Genomic DNA, 24,715 nt, shown 5'->3' on the forward strand with positions numbered 1-24,715 from the left:
TCTTTCAGTCCTTGTGCTTTCCCACCTCTCTGCCTGCCATCGTGGTTTTCCCTCTGCCTGGAATACTCTTCCTACATCATGTTCTGCCATTTCACTTGAATAACTCTTATGTGCACTTTGGCACTTGGTTTAAACTTTACCTTCCCAGATTAGGTGAGCATCCCTTTTTGACGAGTTTATGTGGAACCCTGTACTTCTCCTTTTATAACATTCTTTAACCTTGTGATTATTTGTGTATTAACTTTCCATGCTACAACTTATGTTGCAGGTAGGAAGAATAATTATCTTTTTCTCTTGGCAGGGTGTCTGGCACCATAGGCACTCTAAAATATTTGATGAATAAATGAATGACTGCTTAAAGAAAGAAATTCGTCTTCTGAAATTCATTCATGTATAATAATTTCCAGAAAACCTTTCCTTAACTTTTTGTTTTGGCTAAGTTCCCTTTCTCTTTATAGTTTTGTATCTTATCCATGACCCCATATTCACCTATTACTAAATTGGGGTGAAAATACCTGCTTCGGGATCTGGCATCACTGAACTCTGCTTCAGAACTTTTATCAGTGGGAACAGGACTGCCTTGGCTTGAAGCCCAGCTCTGCTACCAAATAGCTATATAATCTTGGATAAGCTCTGCCTCAGTTTCCTCCTCTATAAAAAGGAGATAATAATAATACTTACATTGTAGTTTATTGTTAGGATGAAATGACAACACACATAATAAGTGTTCAATAAATATTAGCTACCATTATTACTAATTTTTTGTATTGCTTTGTATATTCTGCATTGTTTTGCTGTGAATGATAAGGCAAATTGCCTAAGGCAGTAGAGAAAGAGAGGGAGAAACAAAATTACAATTTAAATTAATACATTATTTCATATAAAATATGTATTTGAGTACCTATTTCTAAATTCAATTCAATCCATCTTCCACACTGCAACCAGAATTATATTGTGAAAATGCAAGTTTTCTTTTGCTACTTCCCTCATCAAAATTTCTCCAATGATTCCTTATCACTTATAGGAAGAAAATACAAAAGCTTTAGCATGGAATGAAATGGTCCATGTTAACCTTTCCTGACTTGCCTCCTCAAATTTTTTGTTCCGTCCTGTTACTCTTTCTTGTTTCAGCCTTATTTACCTGCCATTGAGAGAAAGAGAGAGAGATAGAGAAGAAAGAAGGCCAATGCTCTTGTCTCTCTCAAGCACCAGATCTGTACATGATCAAATTCTACTTCCTCTTCAAAGTCTTTTTGAGTCATTTGTATTCTCCCCATCTCCTCCTCACTCCGAAAATAATTATATTTTCTCTTTTCTAAATTCTCATGGCATCTTGTGAAGTGCATATTATGATACTTGTCATATTTTATTGTAATTATTTATGAGTCTATTTCTCCACTGGATTATGAGCTCCTTGAGGGCAGGGACTTCGTAGATCATAGCAGTTCAGAATACAGGTCTTGCATTTTAATTGTAGCTTCATCTCTTCCAGGCTCTGTGATCTTGAGCCCATTTATTTTGGCTTCTGCAGTAAACAGAGATAATGTTAGTACTTACCTGAGGATTAAAGAAGTGCCTAAGACATAAGAAGAGCTCAGTAGATGCTAGCCATTATTATTATTAGTTATATAACATATTGGTGCATAGTAATTCCCAAACCTAGTGGCTTACACCAATAACCATTTTATTATGTTACAATTTTGTAGGTCAGAAAGCTAAGCAGGGTGTGTCTGGCCTGTTTTCTGCTCTTTGTAGCATTGACTAAGACCAGCTCGTCTGGAAGATCCAAGATGGCTTCATTCAACATCTGATGTTTTGGTGAGAATGGCAGGAAGACTGAGCTCAGTTGACTGAGTGCCTACACTCGATGTCTCCACCAGGCAGCCTTAGGGTAGTCAGACTTCCTTGAGAGCAAGAGTTTCAAGAGAACGAGGGACAAGATGCACGGCTTTCTGTGAACTGACCTCAAAATCCATGCACTTTCATTTCTACTGTCTTCTGTTGGTTATGAGCGAGTTCTAAGACCAGCCCAGTTGAAGAGGAGAAGAATCAGACTCCACCTCCTGACAGAATAGTAGCCAGGTCACATTGTAGGAACACCTGTGGGACGGGAGAGAGTGCTGCTGCCATTGTTGGAAACCACAGAGCACCACAGTATTGTCAGTGTTGAAAAGAGGGCCAGACACTCAATCAATATTCAAAAAATGGATGAATGAGAGATTCTAGGGGAAGGAAAAAAGTAGAACACAATCCTTGCCCCTTAGGATTTTTTAACTCTGTCCTCACTAGCTGCTAAGAATCAGAGACAACCACTGAAAAAACAGACTCCATTCTTCTTTTTCTTTTTATCTTCTAAAATAAATCTCAGGGCATAGTGTTTTGAAACTAGAAATGAAAGTGTTTGTTTTCATGGACTGACATCCAGTTCTCACCTTCCTCTCCAACTATCCCCACCCCTACATATCTATCATGTTTTGTTTTTTTTAAAAAATAAATTTATTTATTTATTTATTTTTGGCTGTGTTGGGTCTTCGTTTCTGTGCGAGGGCTTTCTCTAGTTGGGGCAAGCGGGGGCCACTCTTCATCGCGGTGCACGGGTCTTTCACTGTCGTGGCCTCTCTTGTTGCGGGGCACAGGCTCCAGACACGCAGGCTCAGTAGTTGTGGCTCACGGGCCTAGTTGCTCCGTGGCATGTGGGATCTTCCCAGACCAGGGCTCGAACCCGTGTTCCCTGCATCGGCAGGCAGATTCTCAACCACTGCGCCACCAGGGAAGCCCTCTAATCATGTTTTAAACTTTAATTAAGTTTTGTATCAGTTGTCTTACTAGTTCAACACAAAGAGAGAAAGTTTTTCTTTTTTCCAAACATTTATTTATTTATTATTTATATTTGGTTGCATTGGGTCTCTGTTGTGGTGCGCGGGCCTCTCATTGCAGTGGCTTCTCTTGTTCTGGAGTACGGGCCCTAGGCGTGCGGGCTTCCGTAGTTGTGGTAGGTGGGCTCAGTAGTTGTGGCTCGCAGGCTCAGTAGCTGCGGCGCACGGGCTTAGCTGCTCCGCAGCATGTGGGATCTTCCCAGACCGGGGCTTGAACCCGTGTCCCCTGCATTGGCAGGCGGGGTCTTAACCACTGCGCCACCAGGAAAGCCCCAAGTTTTTCTTTTATAGGAAAAATTATAGGGAGTTTTATGATAAAGCATTTACTGTTTAATTATCTCTATGAATGTGAACTATAATTTTAAGATAATAATTAAACTTCTAAGTCTCGCACAATGTTTCACAAGTCCAAAATTATTATATCAAATGAATGAAAATTAAAAACCAATTGATCTAAAAATCTCTGATAAAAATTGTTAGTATGTAGAAAAAAAACTCTTAGAGCAACAACAACAAATAAAACCCTGGGCCTATTTATGGAATCCCCTGCCCATGTGCCCAAGTGATCTTTAGGTTCAGCTTTCTGATGGGGATATAACGATACCAGAGAGTATATTGTATTTTCTAAGTTCATAGTTATTACACAAAATATTACTGAATTTGGAATTAAAAATTTTAGAAATCACCATAGCAACAATAGGAAATACCTATCCAAAGATACATAGTACGTGTTAAAGGCTTGTCCAAGTAATGGCACAACAGCCTGAGCTCTAACAAGACAAAAAAAAATTCTCTCCCAAATTGAGTATGGTGTGTCTTGTCCAATGAAAACAAGCTCAGTTTCATTATTTACATGCATTGGTTAGTTGAATCTTCATCAGAATTTGGAACATCTTGCTGAGCAGTGGGTAAGCCAAGATTCTAAATTCAAGATTTTCCTTTCTCTTGGACCACAGCCCAGCTCACTGAAGTAGAGAGTTGCATTTATTACAATTCAAAAGCACCTAAAGGACTTAGAGAAAGAATATACATTGATTTACTGCGACTATTGGCTGCTATGATTTGGCAGAAACCAAGGGGCACAGAAAATTATGCTTTTTTAAACATCTATTCAAGCAAATGCAGGGGAAAGTAAACCAATTCAGCTGTGTGAAATTTAGTGTTATGTTTTGTTTAGTTATTTGTTTTGTGATTTAATCTCTACATGTTGGTGAGAATATACATGATTGAACTTTCTATTGATCATATCTAATTATGTTTAAATATAAAGGAGTATAAACAATCCCTGAATGAAATGTATTCAAACGATAAAAATGGGTATAACTACTTCCTGAATGAGAAATAGTCAAATATTACTGAATCCTTGAGATCTAAGCAAGTAGACATAATTCTTCAGTAGAGATTCTAAAGCAACTCAACTTGGTATCTGTTTAGTAGAAGTATTGGCTATGCAATAAATGTTGAAGAGATTCCCATTTCTACTCATTTGTCTTTGAGCTTTCCCCCAGAGTTAACTTCCACATGGAATCCTTGTCCTCCCTCCTGCCATGCAAGAGAAACCAAATAGTGAGTGTCCATCAGGCATCTCATCATTAAATCTGAAGAGCAATAAGCATTGGTTTGGTCTCAAAAAAATAAACTTCATTCATTATCATTTTTTTGTTAATTGTTTAGTTTTTCCAAATTCTCGTGTTTATCTTTAAGATAAAAAGAACTATTCATTAACTCATGAGTGTATTATTTTGACTATGTATTTAGTAAACACTACTAACTTCTATTATGCGCCAGGCATTCTGGAAGCTACAATCATTACTTTGAGTGTCAAATTGTAAACAAAAGAAAGTCATTAAACTGCAGTTGCTCACGTTGGGGGAGACAAGTAACTGTAGGCAATTATATTGTGCTGTATGTGATAAATATACAGTATATACACTCAAGCCCATCCATTATGCCATGGAAGCCCATAAGAGAGGGACACCCACTCTTGCCCTGGAGACTTAGAGAAGTTCTTGGTGAAGGTGACAATATGTGGGAAGGAAATATTTGTTGTTATTTTCTGTTTTATTTTTAATCAGAAAGTATACATTGCTTAATGGAAATGGTCTTTATTTCTCCATCATTCTCAGTTAAAGTGTTAACAATGGGTTGCAAACTTCCCACCTCTTCATCATCACTATTGGAAGAAAATGTATACAAATTATTTACAGGATTTGTCTGTTATGCAGCATAATTTGACTTTTGACATTTTAGGAATTAGTCACTTGCAGCTGAGATAAAGGTGAGAATAGAGGGGGAAAGCTACAAAGGAAATCACAATGGCTTTAAAAAAAAAAAAAATCACCGTTCAACTCATTGGCTCTGCAGTGACAGAACAGGGAATAAGACCATTCTGCACCATTTATTTGATTGGCAAGATCTTCCTTAAGGGCAGTTCCTTAGGTGGCTCTTCTTTCAACAGAGCAGTCCCCAAGGCAATTCTATTAACATATATTTCCTGATGGTGATATCAGTTGTTGTTATGAAATGTTTTATATTCATCTTTGCATTTATTCATTTGATGAATATTTACTAAGAGCCACGGGATCAGGCACTATTTTAGGTGCTTGGAATACATGCAGGAATGTGCTAGTAAATATTTAATAATGGCTGGGGCGGGGAACCGGTTGATGGGTGGCACTTGCGGTTTTCTCTGGTGTAAATTCTCCTGTGATAGTTGATTTCAAATTAGCAACAGATGTCACTGAATGAGGAGTTGGGAAAAGCACAGAATCAACTCTTGTGAGCTCTGAGAGCTGACTTTAGTACCCCACTGCACACTCCAATGAACAAAATACATGAAAAGTGTGCCCTCACAGAGCTAACATTGTACATTATATTATTTAATCCTTGGGACATAGCCACTCTCTTCTGAAATATTAACCACCACAAATTAGATAACAGGAAGCACAATCAGAGACATTAAGTAGCTAGAATTAACTCACCCAGCTAAGAAGGTGTTGGAGCCTGGACTCATCTCCAGAGTTTCTGATGTGATGGCTATACTTGTCACATTGTGTAACCAATTCCTCATGATAGCTCACTGCAGCGTTTTGAAAGCTTCAGGTTGTGATTCAGCCAGCAATCAAAAAAAGGAAGAAGAAATAGAATTTAAAAAATCAGAGTTCATTGTTCAGTATAGGGGATATGTATTCTTTGTGAAACTTTTGTTTCAATTATGAGTGCCTACATCACAAATTGAAATTTACTTCTTTCTCTAGATTGTAGTCAAAATAAGTTTGAAAAAAACGTTATTGACATAGGCCTCCTAGAATTGCCCTTTAATGATGTGTGGTACAGGGGAAATGCCCAAAGGGTGTAATTATTGGGCACCCTAGTGAATTGGGTGTCATCTCATGGGAGAGCCTCAGAAACACAAATGTACACTTGAGGTCAAATGGGTAGCCTTTGTTCTACTGTGAATCCACATTTAGGCCTTAATTATATCTCCAGTTACTGAAGATAACATCTGAACACCTCTAAGAAAAAACAGGGGAATGCTTTCAGTTACAGAAAATGAGTCAAAGCCTCTGAGGTAAGAACATGGTAGGCTTTAAAATTGATCTCTTACGTTTGTTGTTGATGTTATTGCAATTGCCTATTTTTCTTCAGTGGTTAGCAGTAAAAGTGTTTAAAGAAAAACTGAGGCAGCAAGGAAGAGGAGAGGCTGTCAAGATCAAATCCACTGCATGGTGAGTTTTGAGGAAGAAAGAAGAGATTGGACAATGATTCTGGAAAAGAGCAAACAAGAGCATGGCTGCTCTTCAGTCAACAGGTTTGAAACAAAAGAGACGCCTGGGGCTGAGCCTGACTCCACGTCATCTACTCTTGACCCACCGCTGACTTGACTGTGAACTTCTTTGAAATTCCACTTGACCCATTTGGATATAAAGTGAACACCCAATGAATCAATTTTTGAGACTATTCTGATCATAAATCTATGAGGGACAGAAACTTGGTCTATTTTGCCTCCCACCGTCTCTTCCACACCAAGTCAATAATAGCTGTCCCAGAAATCATTGTTGATTGAATAATTATAAGCCTGAATAAACGTAAGGAAAGAAAACTTTGAATTTATATTTTTTAATATATCCTTGGGCTGAGAATTTCTTAATGATAATGGAATGCTGATTTCTTTGATCTTTTTCTGGTTTACTGTTTGCTAATTGTTAGAGTGTTTTAAAAACTTAAAATTGATATAGATACTAGAACAGTTTTCTATGGCTGCTGTAACAAATCACCACAAACTTAGTGGTTAAAAACAGCACAAATGTATTAAATTACAGTTATGGAGTTCAGAAGTGTAGAGTTCACTGGGCCAAAATAAAAGAGTCAGCAGAACCGCATTCCTTTCTGGATACTCTGGCAGAGCTTCTCTTTTCTTGCCTTTTCTAGCTTCTAAAGGCTGCCTGCATTCCTTGGTTTGTTGCTCCCTTCCATCATCACAGCCAGCAATGGCCAGTTGAGTTCTTCTCATGTCACATCACTCATATTCACTCTTCTGCTTCCCTTGTCCACATTTAAGGACTCTTACAGTTTCATTGGGTCTGCCTGGACAATCCAGGATAATCTCCCTGTCTTAGGTCAGCTGATTAGCAACCTTAATTCTATTAGCAATCTTAATTCCCTTTTGCCTTGTCACTTAACATATTGACAGGTTCAGGGGATTAGGATTAGGACATAGGCATCTTTGTGGGGCCATTATTCTATCTACCATAGACACCAAACATTGGATTGAAATTATTGTTCTGTAGTCATCTACAGTTAAATTCAGTAATAGTGCCTTGTCCTTCACTGACTCCTCCATTCCATCTGAAACTTTTACAGAGTTTGAGGGCCTTGAATCACACAGAGTTGGGCTTCAGTCCCAGCTCTGACTATTCTAGTTTTGTGACCTTGGACAAGATAACTAGACTTTTTCAGTGTCACTCTATGTCTGCGAAGTGGCAATATGTGTTGCAAGAGTTTTGTGAGGATTAAAGAAATATGGGTAGAGGATATATATATAATTTATAAGCCTATTAAAATATTGATTTATTCTCACTGTTAGAAGAGAATAGAAAGAATGGAAGAGGAGCTAGGGCTCTTGGTTTTTGCTTCTCTTGCCTCGGTGATAATTAATAGCTACTTTAAAGATCTATCTGAAGCTTTTGTTAGAGAAGGAGATGGGGCTTCTCAGGAAGGGGAGGAAATGGAAGTGAGCATCTGAGAGGATGATGAAGGAGGCCAGACTCTGAGCCTAGGAGGACACAGGAATTGCTATACCAGTAAAGGAGTTTTGTTTTCCATTTGTACCAGCATACTAGGGCCAGGCCAAGGGAGGCTCAGATTCTGGACACAGATTTCCATGGTCACACCTGGCACAGAAGTAAAGCATTTACATACCCTGAAAAGGACCATGAAAATCTGGGCAAGGAGAAGTAGCAGAGTGGTTCCCACAGATTTTAGGATTTTGAATTGTGGGAGGAGGGAAGGTGGCTTGACATTTTTTTGAAAATAAATGTATTTGATATTTATTCTGTTATAAAGTCTCTGAATATATAAGAAATTAAAGATATAGTAGCTATAATTGCTATACTCAATTAATTTTCAGTCTATGTGATCTAATTTGATTCTCTCCAGATACTATGCATGCTGAATAAAAAGTAATAAAAAATTTCTCATTCCTTTGTATATTTTTTGCTTCATGCCCTTCATAAATAAGGCTTCTTAAAAACCAAATGGCAACAGGTTTTAGATTTTCACTCTTCATGAAAAAAGTAAAGTAACATTTTCTTTTTATTTAAAATATTCACTTTTATTTCTGGCGTTTGTTATTGTAGTGTACTATTTGCTATTTGTCATAATGCAAAAGCAACACTTCTGAAAGCCTCACTCAGTATGATGAAGAATGTATTTCAATGACTCAAAATACACTTACTCTATTTAACAAAACTGTGTATGCATTTTGATATTATTTTATTTTAATTTTTTAAATCTATATTACTTATGCAACAAATTGGAACTATTCTGCTATGCATTTATTTATGAATGCTTTTAAAATTCCAAATGGCTCATAAGAGCATATTTGAAACTACTAGAGTTGATGCTGTAAGTGAATATTAAGACTCATGACCCAAATGAAAAGCTGTTATTGCAGAACAATCAAGTCATTTTCTAGAGCATAATATCACAGCAAATTTAAAGATGTTTATTCAAAATACCAAGAAAAATTAGACAATATGATGACAATCCCTTTGCAAACTTCAATTGTTAAAATTATTCTTGAACCATCCTACTGGAAAAGATCAACCAAACTCACAAACGTTTATTAGCATTACAATAAATAAACATTGATTATGGCAATAAAAATGCCATAAGGATTTTAAGAGTCAAGAAAAACAATGTTCTAAATAAGAAAAAAACATCACTCTAGATATACAGTTAGATTACTCTACAAAAGGGGAGAAGGTATAAATCTTTTCTATGGGTTTAAGAAAGACAGCCATGGTTAATATGGTCCATGTGGTCTACCACAAGATAGTTTCTGAAGCATCATACTCTTCACTGGTTTTGTCTATATAATAAATAATATTTCATTTATTAACATGTATGTTCTGTGAGCCATCTTATCCCATTTTTACTCCCATGAACTGTTTTCTTGCTGGAATGTATTTTTCTAGTAATTCTTAAAAATTAGTTTTAGAGAAATCTGTGCACAATTTTCACTCCATGTGAATTCTTTTTAGAGAGATAAAAAGTGCCAAGCAGTGGTACTAAATCAGTGACTCACAAACCAGGGGCATTTTTGTCCCGCAGGGACATCTGGCAATGTCTGGAGGCAGTTTTGGGTGTCAAAATTGGATTGGGGAGGTATACTGGGACCTAGTGGGTAGAAATCAGAAATGCTGCTAAACATACTACAATGCATAGGATGGCCCCCACAACAAGGAATTATCCAGCCAAGGATATGTGAATAGTGCCAAGACTGAGAAACCCTGATTTAAGTTAAAAAACAGTCACAAAACCCATATATATATAGTCAGTTTGCAAGTAAAAATAATTGGTTGGCTAGTAAACATTATTTACAGAACACCCCCTTTGGCAAGGGAGGTGTTGAAAAATAAATGATCTCTTGCCTTGAAGGTTTTAAAGTTTTAACAAAATAGTTGATCTAAAATTGTGTTTTTTCTGTCCAAAATTGTCTGTACATTTAAGTGAAATACACCAACATCAGCAATAAAAAGTATACATCTATAGAACTTTGTACATAGTAGACAAAGATAAATGACTAGACAGTGACTAAACTAGATAAATAATTATCTAGTAAAGATTTATTTAGTGTTCATTGTCTTCTTGGAAGGATCAAAGTCACATAAGTGAGAGTCTCTGAAATTGAGGGGTTTGTATTTTATTAGAAGGAGTCAGACAGTCAAATAAATAAATGCAATTAGAGGAGAGAAAAGGCTGGAAAGCAAGGCAGGTGGGGGCCAGAATGCAAATAACATCTGTAACATAGGAGTTTACATTTTATTTTATAGGCAACAGCATTAAAAATTGCTTGATGTGAGTGTGGGGAATGGCCTGGAATGATAGGATACCAGTAGGATTTTAACAGCCAGGGGAGAGATGTTAAGGACCTGAGCTAAGACAGGGCCATGAGTACGAAGCAGAGTGGGTGGGTATAAAGATATGAATGAGACGGAATTGAGTGAACTTGGTGACTGATTAGTCAGGAGTGGGAGAAGGAAGAATAGCATCTAGGATGACTCTGGGCTCAGGATGGGCTAAATTAGTTGTTATTCACTAAAAGAGAAAGGAAATGGGCAGTAGAGTTATGGGGGAGTTTGCTCTTGGCAATCTGAGTTTGAGATGCCTTTCTGACATCCTGGTGGTGGTAGAAGCTGTATATGTGAGCCTGGAATTCAGACAAGAGAGCTGGGCTTTATTGGGAGAGCATTCTCCATGGATCTGTAGCATTTCTGTATTATTAAGGCAGAGATATTGACTGCTTTTAATATCTTTTCAAGGATGTTGTTATAGGGAACAGCCTGGAAGTTAGAGACAGTGTCTCACTCTGGAGTACAGGGCGTGTTTTTTTACTTTAGAGTATGATAGAGAAAATGTCTCCCCCTGGAGCACAGTTTGGTCAGGTTTGCTTGCAGCCCATTATAAAAGTTTGGGGTTTCCTAAGCTTGGGTTTCTTAGTTATAGTGCAAACCAACTGCACCCACAGTATCCACCTGGGCCTCTAAACAGTGACCCATGGATTTGGGTGGGAAAAGGGAACTGGCGTGAACATGAAGCATACTCACCTTGTTGTGCTGTGAGTATTAAAGTCCTTTGTTTCTGATCCAAGAGTCTTCTGCCAGCATCCGTGAAACTGGTATGCTCACTTGTGAGCTTGTAAACAGGGTAAAATCACAAACTCTTCATAGTCCTTGACAGGCTGGTAATGGAGATTTGGGAATGATCAGAATACTGCCTGGGGTGGAAGTCTTCAGAATGTACAAGATCTCCCGACACAAAGAAAAGAAAGGGATTCTTCAACCTGGGATACATAATGTTTTCTTCCTGTTTTTATTTCATTTCTTTAATTCTCTTTTCTTTCTTTCCTCCATCCTTTTTTTTTTTATAAGTTTATTCTTTTTTTTAATTAATTAATTAATTTATTTTTGGCTAGGTTGGGTCTTTGTTGCTGCACGCGGGCTTTCTCTAGTTCCGGCGAGTGGGGCTTCCGTTGCGTTGCGTGGGCTTCTCATTACGGTGGCTTGTCTTGTTGCAGAGCACGGGCTCTAGGCATGCGGGCTTCAGTAGTTGTGGCACTTAGGCTCAGTAGGTGTGGCTCGCGGGCTCTAGAGCACAGGCTCTGTAGTGGTGGCGCACGGGCTTAGTTGCTCCGCGGCACGTGGGATCTTCCTGGATCAGGGATCAAACCCGTGTCCCCTGCATTGACAGGTGGATTCTTAACCACTGCGCTACCAGGGAAGTCCCCCCTCCCTCCTTTTTTTCCTCCCTTCTTCCCTTCCTCCATCCCTCCCTCCCTCCCTTCCTTCCTTCCATTCCTACCTATCCCCTTCCCTTTCCCTCCATCTCTCTGTCTTTCATAATGGCACACAAGTCCAATAGGAATTGGGAGCAGACTGCCTCTGCCCCTTCCTCACTGTAGGCAGAGATGCCATCCTTTTCCTCTGGCCCAAACCGTTTTCTCAGAGAAACTGTCCCATCCAGAGCTCAGAACAGGCAACCCTGCCAGAATCTCATTGCCTGACCAGGTAATAGAGGGGATGAGAAGATAAGCTGATTCTTGTTCTCTTACAATGTTGATTTCCCTACATAAACATTGTAAGAGAACAAGAATATTTAATCTCTTTTAATATGGGAAATTAACACTTTTGTTTTTCCTCCTTTTCTTTGTTATTCTGGGACTGTTTCAGATAAGCTTGTTTTTCTATTTGAAGTGGTGAGGGCAGAATACATGGGGCATGAACCACAGGAAGAACTTCAGAGATGAGAAGCACATTTGTGTTTTTGGAGATGGGGTGGTCAGTAGAGGAGATGCCTAAAGTTTAGGAACTAATTCCAGTACAATTTTCAAGAAGTGAGAAGAGAAGTAAAAACTTGATGGGTGGACATAATGAAGAACTACTGAATTGAATAAGATGTTGAAGGACCTCCCAGAGGCTGAGTCTTGGTCCACCATCCACTCAGCTTTCAGTCAAACAAGAGCATCTCAGGGTTAGCACCCAGCGACTACGCTGGTTGAATCTCCTGAGCCTTAAAGAAAATCTTTCTTTTATGACACACCCACCTTCACTCTGAGTGCCTGGCAAGAGTAATTGTCATTCACAACACAATTCTGTACATGGTCATGCCACCCTGTGTGCACACCACTGCACACATATACGATGTCACAGCACATCTGCTAGCCCTAAGGGAGAGGTCCTGAGCTGGAACCATTAGAGGCAGAATCACTCCGAGGTTATTTTAGGGGAAAGAGGAATAGTTTTAAGCAGGGCTTGAAAGAAAGATGAGCATTTTTTCAGGACAAAAAGTGGCATGAGTACAGAAATGAATTTTTTTTTTTAAATTGTAGTTATTTTGCAAAAAATGGTGAATAAACCTGAACCAGTAGTGATTCTATTGGTAGTAAGTAGAAATTTATATCCGTCAATTAGAGGATAATTGTATTACATAGAGGGGAAATTAGTGATTTAACTTATGCAGTGCCAAGTTATGGCGCTGTTCATCCCTGAGTGCAGATTTATGAAATAAATTAAGAATATTTCAAGGTATTGCTGCTAAGTGCAAAATGTTATGTGGTTAGAAAATATTCTATATCTGTGGAGTTACTCCCCAAACAAAACAAAACTGAAAAAAGAATTAAGAATAAAGACAGAAATATGTAGCAGTTAAATATTTCTAGAAGAAAAATACTTATTTTCCTCTATTCCTTTTAGGAAAAAAAACCCCCAGGCATGTAAAGTAAGCATTTTAACAAAAAATATTATAGTACGCCAAGCAAATGCTTGCCACAAAAGTATGCATCCTCCTTTCTGTATATTTGTAACAAAATATGGATCTATTTATCCAGATGCTATCTGTGAACACTGCAACAACACTTGCATATTCAGCTCATGTTTTTTCTGAGCTTAGACTGTACACATACTATGGCTTATGCAGGCTTGTGATAAGAAAGACTGTTGCAAAAATATGGACTCACTGTTTTTGCAAATGCATGTCTGGACAAAAGCTGTCAATAACTCTTCATTAATATGTTTTACTGCCCAGTTTTTTGTCAGCATATGCAGTTCCTGTAATGTGTTGTGATAATGCTGGTTTAAAATAGCTATGATTCCAGTCAGTTCACATTAACAGTAAACAAACAGACGGCTCACCAAAGGATAGATCTTTTCCAATAACCCAAATGTGCCATATAACCTACTTTTATAAATATGAACACCTCTAAAAAGTATCTTCTGTGATGGCTAATTTTGTGTGTCATCTTGGTTGGGCCACAGTGGCCAGATACCTGGTTGAACGCTATTCTGGATGTTTTCTGTGAAAGTGTTTTTTGGATGAGATCAACATTTAAGTTGGTGGACTTTAAGTGAAGTCAAATACCTTCCATAAAGTGAATGGGCCTCATCCAATCAGCTGCAGCCCTTAACAGAACAAAGGCTGACCTCCCTCTAAGCAAGAAGGAATTCTGCAACTCTTCCCTGAGTCTCCAACCTGTCTGCTTACCCCATTAGATTTTGGACTTGCTGAGCCTCCACAATTGCATGAGCCAACTCCTTAAAATAAATCCCTCCTCTCTCTTTCTTTCTCTATAGATGATAGATAGATAGATAGATAGACAGGCAGATAAAGATAAATCTATAAACATATATCCTGTTGGTTCTGTTTCTCTAGATACCTGTGACTGATATACTTTACAACTGCCTCAGAAAAGTCACTCTACCTATTAAAGAAAAAATTTTAAGTAGGAGTTCTTAGAATGTTCAGGATAAATACAAGATTAAAAGTGTATTGTTTGTTGACTTGTAGGTTAAGGAAGAGATAAAGGGACAAAATAACTATATTGAATAACCATGAAGACGAAGTATTTATTCAGGTAGCAAGCCCATCAATAAATTGCTCATAAATTCCTAGGTAATTAGTTTTATTGAATGCTTACAGGTGGCATATTCCCTATCTTTGAAAACGGAATGTCTGAAGCAAATAAAGCAAGCCCTCTTGCCGTAAAGTAATATTAAGATGTTTAATAAACCACACACCATGTAACATGCACATCAAACATTTGATGAAGACATTTCCAGGAAAGATGTAGGAATAAGAGAAGGCCCAGCCCGCTGAAATGTACCAAAATGAATAAAATAGGCAAGAAACTTGAGACTAGGGGTTAGTCTCAAACTTATTACACAAACTACATGGAATATTTTTCAGAAACAGTATAAACTGAACAAAACTGGAAGTAGACATTGTAAGTTAACATTAAATAATTCTTCCAAAAGGAGTGATTCAATGTTTTAGAAAGTTAGTGAAGTAAATCTGGAAAAATCCCAGTAACATTTCCTATTTTGGAAACGAATCTGAAGGTAGGGATGATAAAGAGATCATGATAAAGGAAATCTTTTCTTGATCATGATAAAGATGATAAGGAAATCTTTTCATTAAAAATTGAGTGTCATGGGATTTAGTGCTGAGCATGTATGCTCTGTAAAGAAAAATTCCTCCAGGTATTCAAGGAAGGCAAGAAGGTTACTTGCAAAAGAATGAAAAAAGTTTGTCTTGACTTCTCCTTATCAATAGTGGAAACCAGAAAAGAAATTTCTATGGATGAGTTAATGTCAGTAAACAGTTGGTTGTATGATCTATAGCTTGCAAAAGAGGTCTGGCTTGGAGATAGAAATGCCTGCTATTCATCTTCACCTGAATTGATTGCTATCAAGGAGAACTATAGGCCAGTATTGCCAGATCGTCCAAGTCAAAATTCCAGATTTTTAAGTGAAATCTCCTGATCTGAAACTATTTGAATTTAAAACTCTTTGGACTTAAAAGGAAAACATTTGGGGACTGACACATGATTGCGCCAAACAAAGCACAGGAACCATTAATTTTAAGACTCAGAAGGAGGAGGAGGAGGGGGAAGGAGGAGGAGGAGGGGGAGGGGGAGAGGAGAAGGAAAAGAAGAAAGGGGAGAAGGGGAAGGAGAAGACGAAGAAGACGAAGATGAAGGAGAAGAAGAAGAAGGATAAAAGGTCCTAAGCTGAGCAAACTCTAACAACCACTAGATTTGTTAAGACATATATATACAACTTGCTCTATAGATTTAATCCTATCTCAATCAAGATTCCAACAAATTATTTTTTGGATATCAACAAACTGATTCTAGAGTTTATATGGAGATGCTAAAGACCCCAAATAGCCAACACTATACTGAAGAAGAACGAAGTTAGAGGACTGATACTATCCACCTTCAAGACTTAATATGAAGCTACAGTAATCAAGATAGTGTGGTATTGGCAAAAGAACAGACAAACAGGTCAGTGAAACAGAATAGAGAGCCTAAAAACAGACCCACATAAATTTAGTCAACTGATCATTGATTAAAGAGCAAAAGCAATACAATGAAGCAAAGATAGTCTTTTCAACAAATGGTGCTGGAACACCTAGACACACATGCAAAGCAAATGAATCTAGCTACAGGTCTTACATTCTTCACAAAAATTAACTCAAAATATATCATAGACCTAAATGTAAAACATAAAACTATAAAACTCCCAGAAGATAACACAAGAGAGAACCTAGATGACCTTGGATATGGCAATAGCTTTCTAGATACAACGCCAAAAGCACAATCCATGAAATAAATAATTGATAAACAAGACTTCATTAAAATAACAACTTTTACTCCACAAAAGACACTGTCAAGAGAATAAGAAGAGCCACAGACTAGGAGGAAATATTTACAGGACTGTTATCCAAAATATACAAAAAACTCTTAAAGCTCAACAATAAGACAACCAACAATTTGATCAAAAAATGGGTCAAACAGCTTTATTGACACCTCACCAAGGGAGATATACATATGGCAAATAAGCATATGAAAAGATTTTCCACATAATATGTCATTAGGGAAATGCAAATTAAAACAACAATGAGATACCACTACACACCTATTAGAATGACCAAAATCTGGAACATTGACAATAGCAAATGTTAGTGAGGATGTGGAGCAACAGAAACTCTAATACATATCACTGATGGGAATGCAAAATGCTACAGCTATTTTGGAAGACAGTTGGCAGTTTCTTACAAAACTAAACATATTCTTTCCATACAATTGAGCAATTGTGCTGCTTGCTATTTACCTAGAGGAATTGAAATTTATGTTCATAAAAACCTGCACATGAATGTTTATAGCTGTTTTTATTCATAATTGCCAAAATTTGGACGTAACCAAGATGTCCTTCAGTAGGTGAATGGATTAATAAACTTTGGTACATCCAGACAATTAAATATTATTTGGTGCTAAAAAAGAAATGAGCTGTTAAGCCAAGAAATGACATAAAGGAATCTATCATATTACTAAGTGAGAGAAAACAATCTGAAAATTCTACATACTGTATGATTTCAGCTATATGACATTCTGGAAAAGACAAAATTATTAAAACAGTGAAAAGGTCAATTTTTGTAAAGTAGTGGGTAGGAGAGAGAAGATGAAAAAGTAGAGCCCAGAAGATTTTCAGGACAGTGAAAGTACTCTGTATGATATTTTAATCATAGCTACCTGTTGTTATCCGTTTGTCCAAACACAAAAAATTTAGAAAACCAAGAGTGATCTGTAATGCAGACCATGAACTTTGGGTGATTATGATTTGTCAATGTAGGTTCATCAATTATAATAGATGTACTGTTCTGGTGAGAATGTTGGTAATAGGGAGGCTATGCATGTGTGGGAGAAGGGAGTATATGGGAAATCTCTGTACCTTCCTTTCATTTAAGTATGAGTCTCAAACTGCTCTAAAAAAAGTTCTTTTTCAAAAAAAAAAAACATATAAAGCTGCATTTATTAAAAGTGTAATACTGGACCACTGATAAATAAATAGAAAAATGGAAAGCTTAAACAGTTACCAAATAAATCCAAATTTTGGGAATTTTGGCATGGTGGCATTAAAAATGAGTGAGATAAATATGATATTCAATATATGATTTGGAGACAATTTTATAGCTATGTTGAGATGCTTTCTGACAACCTAGAGGGGTGGGATAGAGAGGGTGGGAGGGAGGCTCAAGAGAGAGGGGATATGGGGATATATGTATACATATAGCTGATTCACTTCATTGTACAGCAGAAACTAACACAACATTGTGAAGCAATTATACTCCAATAAAGATGTAAAAAAAAAGTTATGTTGAAATACTGCCTCATATGTTGCATCAAAAATAATTTGTACTTGAAGATAAAAATGTAAAAATTAAAATAATATACTAAAATAAAATTTAGATATATATTTCGATAATATAAGCTGGAAAATAATTAGCTGAGGATAATCCAAAGCCATCACATCAGTTATTTACTGCTGTGTAACAAATTACCCTAAAACTTACTGAATTTAAATAATGATTTATTATTTTTTACCATTCTGTGGACTAGCTAGGTGGTTCTTATGCTGATCTTGGCTGGATTAACTCATGTGGCTGTGATCAGATCATAGGTCCAAAGGTGTCTGGGTTCAGCTAGGGGAAATGAGATGACTGTTCTCTTATCTTCAAGATGGCTAGACTGGACTTCTTCACAGTATAGTGGCCTCAGGGATTCAAAGAGGCAAAAGCAGAAACTGCAGAGAATTTGCCTCAGAAATTTGCACAAGGTCACTACAGCCTCATTCTATTAGTCATAGAAATTCACAAGATCTGTTAGTTTCAAGAAGTGGCAAAGAAAACCCTGCTTCTTGATGAGAGACGTTGCAAAGGATTTTTGGCAATTTTTAGTCCACCACAGGTGCAAACTCTAAAGAACAATTTTGATTGTTTGGATGACATAAAAATGAAAAGTTTTACTGTCAAATTCCCATAATAAAGAAGGCTGAACAACAAATGATAAAGTGGTTAAAAATATTTTGTAACACATGTGACAAAGGATAAGTATTTCTAATACATAAAGCACTCTTACAAAACAATGAAAAGGTAAAAACTGATCAGAATAATGGGATAAGCCAATTGTAACAACAATTCTCAAAAGAAGAAGAAATATCAATCAACAATTGTATGAAACTAGCCTAACTAGCACCACCTAATAAACAAATAAATTCAAAATAAAACACCACTGCAATCTTTTCCACCCACAAAATTCATACAAGTTAACAAAATTGATGATGCCCTTTTATGGAAAGTTATAAGAAAAGAGGATTGTCCTACACTGGAGGAATATAAATTCAAATTTCTTTTCAGAATAATAACTTGGCATTCTATCAAAGTCTTTAAAAATATGCACACCTAACAGTTTGCTTCTAAGAATTTATCTGAAGAAAGTTAGACAATTAGACTAAAAAAATTATAAGAATGTTCCTCCCAAACTTGACTACAATAGACAAAAATGCAAACAAGCTCAATTCTTTAATTATTCATGCATTCATCCAACAAATATTTATTGAGAGCTTGCTATGTATAGGCATGATTGTAGTCCTGATGATAAAGTGGTAAACCAGACAACATCCTTGCTGCCATGGTGCCTTGTCCTGGTGGGGAAGCAAACAATAGACTAATAGCTATTCTATACAATATACTATCAGGTAGAGGGGTGAAGTACTATTTTAATAGAGTGGTCTGGGTAGGTCTCCAATGAAGTAACATTTGAACACAGACTTGTATACTTTTGTGTTTGTAGACCCAAAGATAGATATCCTTCCCAGATCCTTTTCAGGAAGGACTTGCTGCCCAGCAAGGCAGAGACCTTTCCTGATTTGTTCACAGTTTTATCCTTAGCCCTTAACCACTTAACTCTATGCTTCGCACATGGTAGGAACTCAAAACAATGAAGACATTTCCAGTAAAAATTATTAGTTGATATTATGTACACTTGGGCATGAGATGCTAAGGCTGCTGCTGCAACCACCAAGAAGCCTGTGTGCGAGCACAGGTCACTATCCACACCTCCCCTCCCGGGAGCCTGTGCAGCCCGCCACTGCCAGGGTCCCGTGATCCAGGGACAACTTCCCTGGGAGAACGCACAGCACACCTCAGGCTGGTGCAATGTCACGCCGGCCTCTGCCACCGCAGGCTCGCCCCGCATCTGTACCCCTCCCTCCCCCGGCCTGAGCGAGTCAGAGCCCCCGAATCAGCTGCTCCTTTAACCCCATCCTGTCTGAGCAAAGAACAGATGCCCTCAGGTGACCTACACGCAGAGGCGGGTCCAAATCCAAAGCTGAACCCCAGTAGCTGTGCAAACAAAGAAGAGAAAGGGAAATCTCTCCTAGCAGCCTCAGGAGCAGCGGATTAAATCTCCGCAACCATCTTGATGTACCCTGCATCTGTGGAATACCTGAATAGAAAATGAATCATCCCAAATTGAGGAGGTGGACTTTGGGAGCAATGATACATATATATTTTTCCCTTTTTCTCTTTTTGTGAGAGTGTATGTGTATGCTTCTGTGTGTGATTTTGTCTGTATAGCTTTGCTTTTACCATTAGTTCTAGTGTTCTGTCTGTCCGTTTTTGTGTTTTTGTTTTTGTTTTTGTTTTAGTATAGTTTTTAACACTTGTTATCACTGGTGGATTGGGTTTTTGGTTTGGTTGCTCTCTTCTTCTGTTCTCTCTCTTTTTTTATTACTTAAAAAAATTTCTTTTCCTAATAATTATTTTTTATTTCAATAACTTTATTTTATTTTATTTTATTTATTTCATTTTATCTTCTTTCTTTTTTTTTCGCCCTTTTATTCTGATCTGTGTGGATGACACGCTCTTGGTGCTCCAGGCAGGCATCGGGGCTGTGCCTCTGAGGTGGGAGAGCCAAGTTCAGGACACTGGTCCACGAGAGACCTCCCAGTTCCACATAATATAAAACGATGAAAATCTCCCAGAGATCTCCATCTCAACACCAAGACCCAGCTTCACTCAACGACCAGCAAGCTACAGTGCTGGACACCCTATGCCAAACAACTAGCAAGACGGGAACACAACACAATCCATTAGCAGAGAGGTTGCCTAAAATCATAATAAGGCCACAGACACCCCCAAACCCACCACCAGATGTGGACCTACCCACCAGAAAGACAAGATACAGCCTCATCCACCAGAAAACAGGCACTAGTCCCCTCCACCAGGAAGCCTACACAATCCACTGAATCAACCTTAGCCACTGGGGACAGACACCAAAAACAACAGAAACTATGAACCTGCAGCCTATGAAAACAAGACCCCAAACACAGTAAGTTAAGCAAAATGAGAAGACAGAGAAACACACAGCAGATGAAGGAGAAAGGTAAAAACCCACCAGACCTAACAAATGAAGAGGAAATAGGCAGTCTACCAGAAAAAGAATTCAGAATAATGATAGTAAAGATGATCCAAAATCTTGGAAATAGAATGGAGAAAATACAAGAAACGTTTAAAAAGGATCTAGAAGAACTAAGGAGCAAACAGTGATGAACAACACAATCAATGAAACTAAAAATTTTCTAGAAGGGATCAATAGGAGAATTACTGAGGCAGAAGAACGGATAACCGACCTTTGAGGACAGTCTCAGAGACCTCTGGGACAACATTAAATGCACCAACATTCGAATTAGAGGGGTCCCAGAAGAAGAAGAGAAAAAGAAAGGCACTGAGAAAATATTTGAAGAGATTATAGTTGAAAAATTCCCTAATATGGGAAAGGAAATAGTTAATCAAGTCCAGGAAGCACAGAGAGTCCCATACAGGATAAATCCAAGGAGAAACACACCAAGACACAGATTAATAAAACTATCAAAAATTAAATACAAAGAAAAAATATTAAAAGCAGCAAGGGAAAAACAACAAATAACACAAAAGGGAATCCCCATAAGGTTAACAGCTGATCTTTCAGCAGAAACTCTGCAAACCATAAGGGAGTGGCAGGACATATTTAAAGTGATGAAGGAGAAAAACCTACAACCAAGATTACTCTACCCAGCAATGATTTCATTCAGATTTGATGAAGAAATGAAAACCTTTACAGACAAGCAAAAGCTAAGAGAATTCAGCATCACCAAACCAGCTTTACAACAAATTCTAAAGGAACTTCTCTAGGCAGGAAACACAAGAGAAGGAAAAGACCTACAATATCAAACCAAAAACAATTAAGAAAATGGTAATAGGAACATACATATCGATAATTAACTTAAAAGTAAATGGATTAAATACTCCAACCAAAAGACATAGACTGGCTGAAAGGATACAAAAAGAAGACCTGTATATATGCTGTCTACAAGAGACCCACCTCAGACCTAGGGACACATACAGACTGAAAGTGAGGGGATGGAAAAAGATATTCCATGCAAATGGAAATCAAAAGAAAGCTGGAGTAGCAATTCTCATATCAGACAAAATAGACTTTAAAACAGAGACTATTGCAAGAGAAAAAGAAGAACACTATTTAATGATCAAGGGATCAATCCAAGAAGATATAACAATTGTAAATATTTATGCACTCAACATAGGAGCACCTCAATACATAAGGCAAATGCTAACAGCCATAAAAGGGGAAATCAACAGTAACACAATCATAGTAGGGGACTTTAACACCCCACTTTCACCAATGGACAGATCATCCAAAATGAAAATAAATAAGGAAACACAAGCTTTAAATGATACATTAAACAAGATGGACTTAATTGATATTTATAGGACAGTCCATCCAAAAACATCAGATTACACTTCTCAAGTGCTCATGGAACATTTTCCAGGATAGATCATATCTTGGGTCACAAATCAAGCCTTGGTAAATTTAAGAAAATTGAAATCGTATCAAGTATCTTTTCTGACCAAAATGCTATAAGACTAGATATCAATTACAGGAAAAAAATCTGTAAAAAATACAAACACATAGAGGCTAAACAATACACTACTTAATAACCAAGAGATCACTGAAGAAACCAAAGAGGAAATCAAAAAATAGCTAGAAACAAATGACAATGAAAACACGATGACCCAAAATCTATGGGATGCAGCAAAAGCAGTTCTAAGAGGGAAATTTATAGCAATACATTCCTACCTTAAGAAACAAGAAACAGGGCTTCCCTGGTGGTGCAGTGGTTGAGAATCTGCCTGTCAATGCAGGGGACACGGGTTCGAGCCCTGGTCTGGGAAGATCCCACATGCCGCGGAACAACTGGGCCCGTGAGCCACAACTACTGAGCCTGAGCGTCTGGACCCTCTGCTCTGCAACAAGAGAGGCCGCGATAGTGAGAGGCCTGCGCACCGCGATGAAGAGTGGCCCCCACTCGCCGCAACTGGAGAAAGCCCTTGCACAGAAACGAAGACCCAACACAGCCAAAAATAAAAATAATAAATAAATAATAAATTAAAAAAAAAAAAAAAAAAAAAAAGAAACAAGAAACAGCTCAAATAAACAACCTAACCTTACACGTAAAGTAATTAGAGAAAGAAGAACAAAAAACCCCCAAAGTTAGCAGAAGGAAAGAAACCATAAAGATCAGATCAGAAATAAATGAAAAAGAAATGAAGGAAACAATAGCAAAGATCAATAAAATTAAAAGCTGGTTCTTTGAAAGATAAATAAAATTGATAAACCATTAGCCAGACTCATCAAGAAATAAAGGTAGAAGACTCAAATCAATAGAATTAGAAATGAACAAGGAGAAGGAACAACTGATACTGTGGAAAAACAAAGGATCATGAGAGTTTACTACAGGCAACTATATGCCAATAAAATGGACAACCTAGAAGAAATGGACAAATTCGTAGAAATGGACAACCTTCTGAGACTGAACCAGGAAGAAATAGAAAATATGAACAGACCAATCACAAGCACTGAAATTGAAACTGTGATTAAAAATCTTCCAACAAACAAAAGTCCAGGACCAGATGGCTTCACAGGTGAATTCTATCAAACATTTAGAGAAGAGCTAACACCTATCCTTCTCAAATTCTTCCAAAATATAGCAGAGGGAGGAACACTCCCAAACTCACTCTACGAGGCCACCATCACCCTGACACCAAAACCAGACAAAGATGTCACAAAGAAAGAAAACTACAGGCCAATATCACTGATGAACATAGATGCAAAAATCCTCAACAAAATACTAGCAAACAGAATCCAACAGCACATTAAAAGGATCATACACCATGATCAAGTGGGGTTTATCCCAGGAATGAAAGGATTCTTGAATATACACAAATAAATCAATGTGATAAACCATAGTAACAAATTGAAGGAGAAGAAGCATATGATCCTCTCAATAGATGCAGAGAAAGCTTTCGACAAAATTCACCACCCATTTATGATAAAAACCCTCCAGAAAGTAGGCATAGAGGGAACTTTCCTCAACATAATAAAGGCCATATATGAGAAAACCACAGCCAACATCGTTCTCAATGGTGAAAAACTGAAACCATTTCCACTAAGATCAGGAACAAGACAAGGTGGCCCACTCTCACCGCTATTATTCAACATAGTTTTGGAATTTTTAGCCACAGCAATCAGAGAAGAAGAAGAAATAAAAGGAATCCAAATCAGAAAAGAAGAAGTCAAACTGTCACTGTCTGCAGATGACATGATACTATACATAGAGAATCCTAAAGATTCTACCAGAAAAGTACTAGAGCTGATCAATGAATTTGCTAACGTAGCAGGATACAAAATTAATGCACAGATATCTCTTGCATTCCTATACACTAATGATGAAAAATCTGAAAGTAAAATTAAGAAAACACTCCCATTTAACATTGCAAAAAAAAGAATAAAATATCTAAGAATAAACCTACATAAGGAGACAAAAGACCTGTATGCAGAAAATTATAAGACACTGATGAAAGAAATTAAAGATGATACAAACAGATGGAGAGATATACCATGTTCTTGGATTGGAAGAATCAACACTGTGAAAATGACTATACTACCCAAAGCAATCTACAGATTCAACGCAATCCCTATCAAACTACCATTGTCATTTTTCACAAAACTAGAACAAAATATTTCACAATTTGTATGGAAACACAAAAGACCCAGAATAGCAAAAGCAATCTTGAGAAAGAAAAATAGAACTGGAGGAATCAGGCTCCCTGACTTCAGACTACACTACAAAGCTACAGTAATCAAGACAGTATGGTAGTGG

Source organism: Balaenoptera borealis, assembly GCF_965194805.1.
Source record: "Balaenoptera borealis genome assembly, chromosome: 1".
NCBI classification, from domain to species: Eukaryota; Metazoa; Chordata; class Mammalia; order Artiodactyla; family Balaenopteridae; genus Balaenoptera; species Balaenoptera borealis.